The sequence below is a fragment of the Dipodomys merriami genome, unplaced genomic scaffold (assembly GCF_024711535.1).
Source record: "Dipodomys merriami isolate MVZ:Mamm:240054 unplaced genomic scaffold, mDipMer1.0.p SCAF_174, whole genome shotgun sequence".
Lineage (NCBI taxonomy): Eukaryota > Metazoa > Chordata > Mammalia > Rodentia > Heteromyidae > Dipodomys > Dipodomys merriami.
In genome coordinates this window covers 946948-960371 of record NW_027203093.1, presented here as the reverse complement: position 1 = coordinate 960371, position 13424 = coordinate 946948, and the positions used below count along the sequence as shown (strand labels likewise).

Below are 13424 nucleotides of genomic sequence, written 5' to 3'. Positions count from 1 at the left end.
TCACCCCAGCCTGATTGCTGTCTTCCCACCTCTGTCTGGTGGAGGGGTGCTTATTTCTCAGGACTGCTTCCCAGTACTGCCTGCCTCCAGGAGCTGTCCTGTCCTTAAGCTGCTGAAAGGGATGCCACGTGGGTCCCAGCATCCTGGTGGGAGACTGCTGGGAGCTGTGTCTGGCTGGATGGTTGTTTCAGAGAACAGCTCAGCACACACAGGTGTTAGGTCCTCTGTTGGCACAGTAGGGTCTCCCCAGGGGAGCAAATGTGTGGCTAGGACCCTGGGAGACCCAGGAGAGGCCACAAGTCTACCCCCCTGGAGCTCTCAAATCCAGCCTCCAAGGACAGTCCTGGAGAGCACAGGCTTGACCTGTCCCTGGGGGCTGGAAGAGGCTCACAGCAGGGCTGCAGGAAGGTAATGGGAATAGGAGCATGTGCCGCCACAGAGACCGCTCTTGTGACACTTGATTATGGGGGCCAGTGGCCAGGGGAGGCAGCATGCAGGCCAGGGTGAATCCAGCACTGTGACTGTTCACTTCTGGACTCACGATGGCTCAGCAGGGACAGTAGGCTGGTCATAGGGTTCCCTACTGTTCTTTGGGGAAGGGAGTCCCTCATCCTGAGCCTGTGAGTGTTCCCAGGATGGAACCGACCACCCGGGGTCACTTTCAGTCTCCTGAAATACTCAGGATGGATAGTGTCAGGCAGACACCTTGTGAGCACATGAGCTGCACTGCAGTGGTCCCAGGATGAAGTTCCACAGAGCAGAGGCCTAGGTGGTCTCCACTGCTACCCCTTTCTTCAGTAGGACTCCTACATGGCAGCCTGGGGCCCTGGGCAGTGCTCTCTGGTTCTGCTTGGTGAATGTGAACAGAGCCAATGGCTTTCCCAGGGCTAAGGGGGCCCAGGCAAAGGCTGTTACAGTTGTCCAGTGCAGGATGGAGCCAGCCTGAGGCCAATGCAGGGCCATACCGAATTCACTTGAGGGTCTCAGTCTGTGTACAGCCCACAGGATCCTCAATCCAGGCCTGGGCTTGTCTCAACACAGTTCTCTCTTAGCCCATCTGTACTGGGCTTGGCTGGGGCCTTGGGTAGACATGAGCAGTCCTGCCTTTACAGCCTTGGCTTCCTCCTCCGCTGTGGGGGCTGTGCAGAAGACATGGATCCTCCCTCATGCCAGTGTGCAGCCAGCTCTGGAAGAAGCAATGGAGTGGGAGCCTGCGAAGGCATTTGCCACAAATGCTCCTCTCCCTGTATCATTCACTCCCTTTGGTCTTTGAAAATGGGAAAAACAGGGCACAAATTGTTATTAGCCTTTCAGAACCCTCCCCCAGTGTGCAGCAGGTCTTGGTGACAGCAGCTCTGGAGATGGAAGATGGAGGGAGGGCCCAGCAAGCCCAGCCATGAGAGTGGAAGTGACCACCATGAGTATCCATGTGGTTGGTTCCTTGTTGGTCCAGATTGCTCATATTTCCTGCCAGAACAGAGAGGACGCATCAATGGACATGTGGGATGTGGGGTGGACAGATAGGGAAAGGGGCCCCCGGTGGGTTGTAACTGACATAGACCAAGTGTGCCCCATGGCTTTCAGCCATTTTTCCTTTCTGCAAGCTGAGTATCTCCTGGAGGCAGACCACAAAGTGATCTAATCTTGGTGGCTCCTGAATGTAAATTCCAAAGCTCTCAGATGTGGGAGGGTTTAGAGTGGGTGGTCAATCAGTGAGTCAAATGTCTCCACCTCCCCAGAATCTTTGTGGGACAAATGGCTAGGCTTGAGATGCAGTGACTGGCTTTAGATCCTAGTTCTGTGTAAAGTAGCAGGCTGCCCATAGATTGCTTCTTGCCTCAGTCATTCCATCTGTGAAGTAGGCTGATCTATGATGCTTTCTTCAAGGCCTACCAGCCTAGACAGCTCATGTGTCAGTCAGCCAATGTAATGGATCCTCAAAAGGCTATTGGAGGGGGGCTGGGAAGATGGCTCAGTGGAAGAGTGCTTGCCTTGCATTCATGAGGCCCTGGGTTCAATTCCTCAACACCACATAAGCAAAAAGAAAAAAGCTGGAAGTGGCGCTGTGGCTCAAGTGGTAGAGTGCTAGCCTTGAGCCGAAGAGCTGAGGGACAGCGCCCAGGCCCAGAGTTCAGGTCCACAACCGGACCCCCCCAAAAAAAGGCTATTGGAGGGGGGCCGGGAAGGTGGCTCAGTGGTAGAATGTTTGCCTTGCATGCATGAGGCCCTGGGTTCAATTCATCAGCACCACATAAGCAGAAAAATCCAGAAGAGGCACGCTCAAGTGGTAGAGCGCTAGCCTTGAGCTGAAGAGCTGAGGGATAGCACCCAGGCCCAGAGTTCAGGCCCCATGACCGACAAAAAAAAAGAAAAAAGGCTCTTGGAGGGCATCTTGGCTTGTAAGGGGTCAGTGGTCCAGAAACAGTGGGGTAGATCTTGGCTTGCCGGGATCAGGTCCAATTAATTGCTGAGTGAGAAGCTGTAGGTTGGGGCTCCAAGCTGATCTGTCACGATTGTACTCAGCCTGAGGACCCTCGGACCAGCCTCCATGATGGGCTTGGTCTTGACATTGTTGGCTCCCATGGGTCTTTTTCCAACTTGAGTGCAGGTGTATCCCTTGGAGCATTCTCCTGCTCTGACCTGCACACTTTATGCTTGGGTGGGCCATTTGTCAGGAGTGCTGATTAGGAGTTGTAAGGCAACTCCATGGGCTGGCTTGTGTCTACTTTGTAGTTTCTGGGGCCTGAGGTGGGAAGACTTGAGTTGAGGGTGACTTGGACAACTAGAGGTTGGAAGCTCCCTGACACTTACTTATTCTGCATCTGATGCCTGGTCTACAAGAACCCAGTAGGGTCTGTCTATTGGATTGTCTCCACCAGTTCACATCCTGTAGCATGGGCTTCCCCACAGCATGGCTGCTGTATGTGCTCAGACTTCTTAGATTGCTGCTCAGGTATCTGAGGAAACTGCAGTCTACTCAGAGGCAAAGCCAGGCTAGGCCCAGGAGAGGGTGCGTGGGGAGGTGTGTCCCAGGTGTGTCCCATAGCTCTGCAGGAAGAGCATGTGGTGGACTGGTATGGCTCTCTGGGAGATGCAGCCGGCTGTGCTCCTTCCTCTACCGCTGCTGGCCTCCTCAAGAGGCCATGACAACTTCTGCAGTTGTCCCTTCACCTGGAGCCTTGATCCTCCTCCACTGGAGGCTTATTACACACCCACGGCTTGGTAACCCTCCCCTAGAATGGAAGCCTGTGGAGGTAGTGATGTGTCTCTTGTAGCTGTGGGTATCTGTTGAGTGGGTGAGCAACAGGGTGGGTAGAGGGTGGAGGGAGAGGTGGGCTCATGGAGTGGCCATTTTAATAATGGCTCTGCTGCTGCTATTCATACACATTTTCCCAGCCCCTTGTGGAGGCATGCCCAGTGCGTGCTCCCGTGTTCTGGTTTTATCAAAGATGCGACGAGACCCAGTGTCACACAGCACATGTGTGCCGGGTGGGGATGAGCACAGGCAGCCTGAGGTTAGAATTGGGCTGCCCCAACAGTGATATTCTCATAGCTGCTTCTCAGTCAGCCCCTACATCAGGTGAGGCTTATGTAGCCAAGGTTACCCTAGACTCATAGCACAAACAGCTCAGCCTAGGCATCCAGCCACTTAGCCTTGACGAGGTATAGCACTCCGGTGGTGGGTGGAGCCCTCACCTGCCCCTGGGCAGTGGGGGAGGTGGGCGTGGCCCTGGGCCCCGGCCATTGTGTGTGGCAGGCCCACAGGGTACCATCCAGCTATCCGAGCTGGAACTGTGTTGCTGCTCTGCCAGCCTGTCGTGTGCACCTGGCTCCCACGCCAAGCCCATCTTACTTGCGGGAGCTCCCCAGCAGGTCTATCACCTGACCCAGGTGCAGGCTTTCTACACACTAACTGTTCTGTTGCCATGGCTACGTGGCAGGCCCAGGAAGGCCCAGGACTGGATGTAGAGATTCTCGGAAGGGGAAGTCTGGGAAGGTCTGGCCTGGAGGCCCTGCTGCGCTAACCACTTGGCAGTGGGTGTGTCCAGCCCCACTCAGGGTGAGGTTGATGTGGCCCATGCTAACCACAGGTAAAGGGAGAATCAAACGAATGAATGAATATACAAGTCAGCTGTTCACTAACTGGAACAGTTCCTTTGTAGGTAATGGTTGCCAAGAGCTTAATTATAAAAAGAGATTGTGTGATAGAGAAAAATGTAGTGGTGATATTTTCTCTTCCTCCTTAAAGTGAAGAGGGAACACCACATGCACGCACACACACACACTCACACTGAGCTTTTATTGTGTCTTATAGGAGAAAGTTCTATGAAAAGAAGATTCTCTGAGAGCATTTAATGAGTTCTAGTTTTAGAAGCAATCAGAAAATAATTGCATGATTTAAACATTTACTAAGTTCAGATGTTTCTGTCTCCCTCGCTCCCTCTCTGCCCACGCCAGGGCACATAGCTGCAGCACCTGTGTCTCAAGGGTGGTGGCCAGCGTGCTTGGTCCAGAGGGCTCCTCCAGGGGAGCCTTGGGGCCTGCAAGCTGGCCTTGCTCTACCTGACACCCTGGCTCCAGATGGGATCTGCTGTATCTGGGACTTAGCACCCACCAGCAACTGAGGTCTACCCAGGCGTCCAGTGACTATGTGGACCAGCCCCACATCCCCATGCTGTGGCAGGGTCTGCCTCCCACTGTCAGTGACAGGCCCAGGGCCAGGACCCAGGCCTGTGACACCTGCCCAGATGTTCTGCTGATGCTACTTAGGGTCCCATGCCACTCCTCATCCTCCCTCTGCTCTAGGGGCGAGGGTGAATGGGACAACCCTAGGAAACCCTGGAGCATGAGTGATGGTGTAAAAAGGGTCCATTCTTGGCTCCAGTAGAATGCATCCGGGTGGTTGGTAGGGCCAGCCTGTCCCATGCCGCCCAAGGTCATGGGAGCCCAGGAGGAGCTCTCTCTGACCTCCCAGCTGTGACACTACTGAGACATGGCTGGTATGGCTGGGGTGCCTGTGGTTCAGCAGTGCTGGGAGCTCTCTTGGAGGCCGCACAACCATAGGAGAGGCAAGGGCGTCAGTTGGACGTGAGACATCTACAGCTCAGGCTGTCCATACCCTGCCCACAGCCCCAGTGAGCTAGGAGAGGGGCCAGACTGACCCTGCTCAGGGTCTGTGGGGAGGGAAGTTCTCTGCAGTAAGGCCACTTCCCCTCTCCACTCCCCTAAAAAGGTCAGGGTGTTCTTTCTTTCCAACTGCGACTCCCCTTTGTCCAAGATGGCTTATGTGCATCGATCCATGATCTTGCCAGGGGATCCTGGGTCTGTGTGTGGGAAGCCCACACAGAGAGCTGGAGGTCAGGGGCTGGCGTTGCGCTAGTACCCACAGCTGGCTCACCCGAGCAGTGCTACAGTCAGTGGTATGAGAGTGGCATCCCAACGAGAAGGACGGAAGTCTCCACGCCAGAGCTGCAGTTAAGTTCCAAGAATCATCCTGAGAGGTGGAGATAGGGAGGATCAGTTAGAGGCCAGCCAAGAAAAAAAGTTTAGTGAGATACATCTCAGCCAGAAACTGGATGTGATGGCATGCCTCTATGAGCCTGTACTCAGGAGGCAGAGGTAGGAAGGTCAGGGTCCAAAGCTGTCCTTGACAAGAACGTACCAGACTATCTGAGAAATAATGAAGAAAACAAAGGCTGCTAGAATGGCTCAAGTGGTTGAGTGCCTGCCCAAAAGGCTCTGAATTCAAACCCCAATACCAGAAGAAAAAAAAAAGCCAGAGGATAGAAATATCTCCTCTGATAGGTTTGGATCGGTAACCTGGAAGTCTGTGGAGTTGGGGCCAATGGGTCTGAGACTGAACTGAGCCAGAAGCTTTTGGCTTGTGACCTTGATATGTCCATCTTTGGGTGGATCATGAGCCAGGGACCTCACTCTTAGCACAGGTGGAGGAAACAGGAGCCTAGAAACTGCCCAGGCTAGTGCCAGTCATTCTCTCTGTTGCCCCATTGTGCTATGCTAGGTAGACTGGAGCTGAGCTGAGCCCCCAGCCCCACACACCTCCTTCCTGGCCACAGCTACTCCCTGAGCCATCACGACTCACCATATTTAAGCCCAGTAATTGAATTGCAATTGATAGAACATGTCGGTTTAAGATCATGCTAATTGCTTCATTTCCCAGAACACTCCTAAAAAGAAAATGAATTTCCCTGTAATATTTTGCAGTGGGGTGAAATGACCCTTGCGGAAATCAATCTCAGCTCCATGATGAGCTCCAAGAGGGCGGGTGTGCTGGGGCAGCGGCCCGACTCAGCAGACATGAAGAGCTACCCCAGCCTGGGCTTGAACTCAGTAATACACCAGGCGCCATGTGAGACTTGGCAAGGTTGGTACCTGTGGATGGTTAAGTGAGCAGACCTGGCTTCAGGACACTGCCTCACCCAGCATCTCATGGCAGGCAGGAAGAAGAGCGCACATCTGCGGTGGTGCTCAGGAGGATCCAGGTGTCCAGAGGCCAGGGAGGTCACAGGACCTCTAAGGCCTGATCCCTCCTTTGTCCTCTTCTGTCCCATGGGTGCCTCAACCTCTCCTCAGGTGTGAAGGTGACAGTATGTGCCTGGCCCTTGGCACAGCCCTAGCACGTGGTTTTCACGACCATCTTGGCCACTTTGCTGGAAAAAGGAGTTAGAATAAAGTTGGACAGGTGGGGTTGGAAGAGGTGAGAGAGCAGCATGACGCGCCATCGTGGCGGCATGCAGATGGTGCGGGCAGACTGTTCCTCTCTGGATGAGCTCTGGCTTCCCTGCTGGGCCCACCAGTGTCGAGGACGTCGTGTCCTAGATGGGGCTGCCCTTCCCGCCGCCTCTGCACTCATGGAAGGGCCTGTGGTCCCTGCATGCTGAGTGTCTTGGGCTTGGCCTGGGGGAGGTGCCGAGCACTAAGATCTTGCTCTGCCTTTGATGAGATCTTCTTCCTTGCCTGCCTTCCTGTTCTGGGCCCAGCTTGCTCCTATGACAGGAAGGGGCAGACCAGGTAGACTCTAAGGGACATCAGGCTCTGGGCTTCCCTTTGCACATGCCCCTGCTCCTAACATGGCTTGTCCTGTTTCTGCAGAGTGGCTTGCTGGACGTGAAGCAAGTCATTGGGGACTTGGGCTCCATGGTGCCAGAGCAAGGAGATGCCATTGGTGAGTACCTGCTTGACTCTGGCCACCGGCCATTGGGAGGTGCCTGGTGGAGCCACCTGGACATGGGCAGGGTGGGGCCTCGTGCCCACTCTCCACCTTCCAGTCCTGCAGTCACCACATGGTCCACTCTGGGCCTTGCTATGCCCAGAGACCCCACTCCACAGTGAGGGCCTGCTGCCCTAGTTAGGGAAGGGGTGTGACTGCAGCTATCGCCCTGGGGATGTAAGCTGATAGAGCCTGGGCCGCTGGGAGTCTGGTGCTGTCATGGTGGTTCTGGGTCTCTTTGGCCCTAGGGAATGCGTGTGCCCATGTAGGCAGGTAAGTGGGGATGGTGGTTGGGGAGCCAAAGCCTGTCCAAGGAAGGGTGTCTTGAAAACTCCTTCCCCTCCCTGAACAGCCTTGAAAGTCCTGGGGACGTGGGAGGCAGGATCAGTCCCTTCCCCAGGGTGGGCCCTGTGACATGAAGAGCCCTTGTGGCCCTGGTGTGAGTAGAACAGGGGCCGCAGGTTTGTAGCTCAAGGAAACCTACTTGGTTCCGCTAGGGCGCTGGGTTGCCTTGCCTTGGATAGTAGGAAGCAGGAGAGACTGAAGGCCCAAGTGACACCATCCTCACTCACTGCAGAGATAGGCCTTTCCTGGAAGAGGGAACACAGGCCAGAGCAGCCAGGTGTCACTGCTCAGACCTGCCCCTTCCTTGGCCTGCCTACTTGGCTTACCTTGGTACCCACGGCTGGCTTTGGGGAGAAGAGGTGGATCCAGCCTGCCTCTACCTCTCTGTGTATCTCCTGCGACCTCCCCTACTTCACCACGTAGGGTTGGCCATGAGCTGACCACCAGTATTGGTACAATGAGGAGATAGGATGGTTTTAACCCAGTCTTGATAACCCACCTAGCAAGTTAGGTGTAGGGTACTAGGCAAACAAAGTGAGGGTCTCCGAACGCTGACTATTTCCTTTGAGGGCAAGTCTGGCTTGGACATCACGTGTCGTATCTTCTTACTTAGCCAGGCACTGCAATGATACTAGTGGTGTCCTCTCTCCTGCCGTGCCACTGCCCCCCTCCTGTGGCAGTGGGCCTTGGAGGAGCCTAGGCGCACAGGCACATCCCCTTGTCCCAAAGGTGCCAGCCTACTCAGCCTGGCTTGTTCCTTGCTGCCATTGCCCAGGGTACAAGCCTGAGCTGGCCACTTTCCGACTGGGATCCTGGTCTCAGCTGCCCAGCCACGCCTGTGCCTTATCTGTGCCTATGTGTGGGACCAGCCTCTGCCTCTAGCTGGGAGCTGAGTATCCTGAGCATTCTCCCCCATTTCGCTGCTCCCCTAGGTGGTGGGGCTTGAGCCAGGCTCCTGAGGGGGTGCTTCCAAATAGCCCAAGGCTAGCCCGTCCCCACTTCCCCTCCAGAAACAGGCTTCCACCAAGGCCGGTTCCATGTGACAGCCCTCCCTCCCTAAAACTTACCTTGTCCTCATCCTGCCCCTCACTTGCTGTTGATTCTCAAGGTAGCGGCTGATGCCTTTGCCACTTGAGACTGCCTGACAGATGGAATGTGCAGCATGCACAATGGCTTGTCCACCCCAGATGTCCCCGTGACGGACTGCCTCCCAGTGGGAAGAGGGACTAATTAGGGCTGACCTGCCACAGGAATACTCAGGCAAGCCGCTGGAGACCAGGCAGGCAGAGCTTGGAGAATGGTGTGGCTCCAGTCAGCATGGGCTGTTGTGAGGGTCTTGGCGTGTTCCCACAGCTTTGCCCACTGCTCTGCTTCTGGTGCCTTTCCAGGGTCCAACAGCAAGAAGGCCCCAAGCAGGCCAAGCTCCAGCTCTGCGATGGCTGAGGCAGGCCTGCTGCCAGGTTCCCACTCCCGCACCAAGACGCGCAAGGAGACCGAGGTGCTGGTGCAGAGGGTGGCCTGTCACTGTCCGCTGCTGTGTGGGGCGCTGCAGGACATGCACCGAGTGTGGAGCAGGATCCCGCAGGCCGTGAACGCGCTGGGCTACTGTCACCGGGATCTGAGTGACCTCAAGCACAAGTGCGAGACCTGCGAGGGGCTGTGTGCAGGAAGCTGTCAAGAGCCCAGCCCCTGACCTCGTCCTCACACACAGTGGCCGAGACCTTTTCAGCACCAGCACCCCAAGGCGAGGGCCAGGCTGTAGAAACCCTGCAAAGTAAGTGGGCTCCCCCCCCAGCCCATCCCTAGGTGGACTGTGCTGGCCACTGCCAGTGCCTGCTCCCCAAGTGGGACTCTGGAAGTATTAGAGTCCCAGGAGACCGCTGTGTGGACCCTGGGCTGAGGCTTAGGAGAGTCTTCAGGGACCCCATTGATATAAATACAAAACCCACCAGATGCATTGGGACCAACTTTGGTGATATCATTAGGGCCAGAATAGCTGGTCTACTATGTGGCCATCTTCTGTGGGCTGGGATCTTCGACAGCACCAAGGCTGCTCCCTGAATGGACTGCCAGCACCAAGCAAGATAGTATGTGCATGCTCTGCCAGCTACCTCATGTCCCTTTGTCCCTCAAGCCCTGCAGGTGGTTGGAGAGGAGCCTGCAACATGATCTGGGGTGCCCATGTGGCTGGTGCCAGGTGCTCTCTATCTGTACTTGGCTGTCCCCTCCCTTTGGTTCCTAACTTCTGGGCCCGTGAAGCAGTTGCACGGTGGAGGTGGACTAGCAGAGTCTGGGGATCGGTCTCCCTGCATGGCTGGGCTTCCTGAGACTTGAGCATGTGGCCCTCACTGGCTGTGCCACCCCAGGATACCCCTGGGGTGTCCTGTGTCTGTGTCTCTGGAGGTCTGCTGGGTATGCCAGTCTCTCCCGTTTCACCTGCTGCTTGCAGGGGCTAGTGTGTTCACCTGGGCCGGAGGCTGTGCAGGAACTGCACTTGGAGTGCAGTTGGGGTAGGAGGTTGGCTTTTAGGCTGTATTGGACTCAGTAGTCTTGAGAGTCATCTGCTAACCTCCTGTTGACCTGTGGCCGCCATGAAAGGCTTGACTTTGCCTGTGCCAGTTTAGGACATTGGCCTGGTGTGAAGAGGTCTGATTCATCGTGACCCTTTGCTTTGACCTGGCCCTGACTCAGTCTGTATGTCCTAGAAGTCAGGCAGAGTGAACATCCAGTGTGCTGAGTGAGGCTAATGGGGGCTAGAAGATGCCCTGGGCCAGCCAGGGCAGGGAGGGCTTGCCCACAAGAGTATGCACTCTACTGGGGGCAAGGTGAGGATACAGAAGCCAGCTGGGCCTAGCGTGTGGACGTCTGTGTTAAGCTGTGCCTAGAAGACAGGAGTAGCCATCGTGCTTGGAGGGGTCCCTAGGTTGCCCTGGGAAGCAAGGGAAAAGAGCTGGCCTGAGAGCAGAGTAGACCAATCGGAAAAAGCTCAGGCCTAGACAAGGTGGATCTCATGTTGGGGTGGGTGGCCACAGACCCAGGCTGGCTTTCACCAAGAACGTGTGTGAGGGCATGAGCAGTGGAGGCTGAGAGCACTGATGTTTGTACCTTTTCTGTCAGTGACAGACTCAAGGTCAGGGTTGCCATCAATAGCCTGTCATGACAGCTGGTGGATTCCAGACCAGTCCAAGGACTCATTGACGGGGTGGGGCAGAGGCAAGCTGAAACCCACACAGGGCTCCTTCTGATTATGGGGGTGGCAGCCAGGCCTTTCCCCAAAATTGGCCTATGCCTCTGGAGTGGAAAATGGAGGCTACCAGTGAGACTAATGTGTTGGGTCCTCAAGCCATACACTAGCCAGAGCAAGAGCAAACCTCCAAAGGTCACCCCTGTGTCGTGTTCCCCCCAGTCTGACCTTTCCTGGGTCGGTCAGGACTTGTCACACCCAGAGAAACCCCACACTTAGGAAGCTGTGGCCCAGCCTTTTGTTTGTAGATTAGGAATTAGAGGGTTGAGGAGAAAAGGGCTTTACCTGGGGCCACATAGCTGTGGAGACCAAGAGCTGATCAGAGAGCCTGTGTTCTCAGGGTTTCTTCAGTGGGACTTTTCCTGCTTCCCTAAAGAAGCTGGCCCCTGCTCCTCCTGAGCCGTCTCTTGGGACACACGGACAGATGACGGGCAGTGGGATGGGTGGGTGGATGAATGCATAAGTGACTAGAAGGGGACAGAAGAACAGATTCAGGTGGTGGACCATGGGCATGCATAAATGGCTAAATAGATGGACAGTGGGTAGATGGCTGGACAGAAGGAAGATGGGTACATCAAAGTGATCTGGACCATTGGTGAACAGGTGGGGAGACACATGGGGAGAAGGGAGACACAAAGAGGGGGAACACAGAAGTGGATGGGTGGACACAGGAAGATGAGTGGACAAGAGGAGGGCTGCACAGGCCCCTAGAAGATGGGTAGGTGAGTCTGGGACGGTGCTGTTCTGGCATTGCTGGAGAGCACTGCTTTGCATTATGGAATGTAGCTGCCTCACCTGCCAGGTGTGCACCACTCTCACTGCAGACCGTGCCCTGACCAGCTTCAGTGCTGAGACCCCCCCCAGTCCCTGTCCCTGGCCTGCTCGGTCTGACAGCTTCCTGTCTTCCTGCCAGCTGACCAGGAGGATGAGGCCCCCACCTGCTTGTGGCTACCTCTGCGAACCCTGGATGGGCCCCGCCCACCCGAACCTGATAGCCTGGACTTCCACGGAGTCACCCATGTGCCTGCCTCCTCACCCTCCCCGCCTGCCTCCTCTCCAGCCACGGCAGCCCCTGTGGCCACGCTCTTGGGGACCTTCGGGCCCTCACCCTCTGGGAGGACCCCTGTGACACCACCGGAGGCATCGGCTTTCGAGCAATGGCTGCTGGACGCGCATGGGCAGTGGGGTACCCTGTTGGCTTCCTGGTCACAGCAGAGCACGCTGATGGCCAAGCAGAACCAGCTGCTGCAGCAGCTGGCTGGGCAGAGCCAGAGGCTGGCCGGTGGCCTCGAGGCTCTCAACCAAACCCTGGGGCGGCTGGTGACAGGGCCCTCAGCTCAGGAAGCTTCATGCTCAGCCCCAGACAGCACCTCTGCTGTCTGTGTGGCCCACAGATCCACCAGAGGCTCTGCGGCATCTCCCCCCAGGCCTGGAAGTCTTCTCAGGAATGATCCTGAAGGTAGAAGAAGAGGTGTAGGGCTGACCTTGGGGTACTGATGGGGTAGAGCAGAGGATGGCGATAAGAGCTCCAACCCCTCTTGGGGGAGAAGAGGGGAGTCTGGGCCTCCAGGAGCCGGGAGGCTGAGGATGGCACACCTAGTGGTGGGGAGCTCCTCCCTCTCTGGCCTGTGTGTGGCTATGGCACCCTGCAGGTGGGTGCCTTGGAGCACCAGCCCGTGGGGCCCTGGCTTACCCAGGGACGTGAAGGGGCTGAGGGGCAGTCACAGGGAGCCCACCGCAGCTGCCACAGCCCGCTGGGCGCTGGGGCCAGAGCCCTACAGGCAGGCTGGCTGGGGGAGGGGGAGACACTGGGGCCCCCCTGGCCTTGGATCCTGGAAGCGACTGCTTGGCCAGCTGCCAAGAAGAGTATGGAATAGCTATCTTGAAAGCCCTGTCCTCTGTGTGGGTGTACAGACCCAGAGGACCTGGGCTACGTGCTTCACTATGACCCAAAGGAACTGTCTGTGGGCCTGGAGCCATCTCTTTCCTATTTCATATCTGTTGTAAATAGATGCATATATATTTATGTATATATATTACTCAGCACTGTATGGGGGTGGGATGTTGTTTTGTACCTATTGATTTTTCTTGCAAATGACATTTTCTTACATGAGCACAAAGTGACAGGAAAGCAGCCGTGCTGCTCAGGACGATGACAGTAAATGAGCTGGATGTTCCCTGTTCCGGTGGGCCGCCTCTGCCTTCACCTCCAGCAGGGAGTCATCGGCTTCCCTGGCTTCAGATTCTTCCTTCTGCCGCCTGCTTTGACTCTGCCAGGTCTGGCTGCCCCTCGCATCTCCTGCCCCTGTTGGGCAGCACAGTCTGGAGCCACACAAGAGTGCCTCCTTTGGGAGCCCAGGCCTGGCTGCTGGAGGCCTTGGCTAGCCCTGGGTCTGAAGTGCTGGCCTGAGTGGGTAGCATGCCAGTCCCTGCAGCTGCAGGGCTCCAGCTCAGTGGGGCCCAGGGCCACAGTCCCATAGGCAAGTCAGAGGGGCTTTCCTTATTTGACCTTTTCACCTGGGACAAGCAGCACCAGAGGTCTGGGTTGGGAAAGACCCTGGGTATGTTAATAGTCAGGCTGCATCTGCCCTCTGCAGAGGGCTT

The 13424-nt window shown here is 56.2% G+C and overlaps 1 pseudogene; it reads left to right on the top strand.

Moving 5' to 3' along the window:
* The window catches only part of LOC138829535 (t-SNARE domain-containing protein 1-like), a 50881-nt pseudogene extending 37792 nt beyond the window's left edge, over positions 1 to 13089 (top strand).
* The last annotated feature ends 335 nt before the right edge of the window (positions 13090 to 13424 follow it).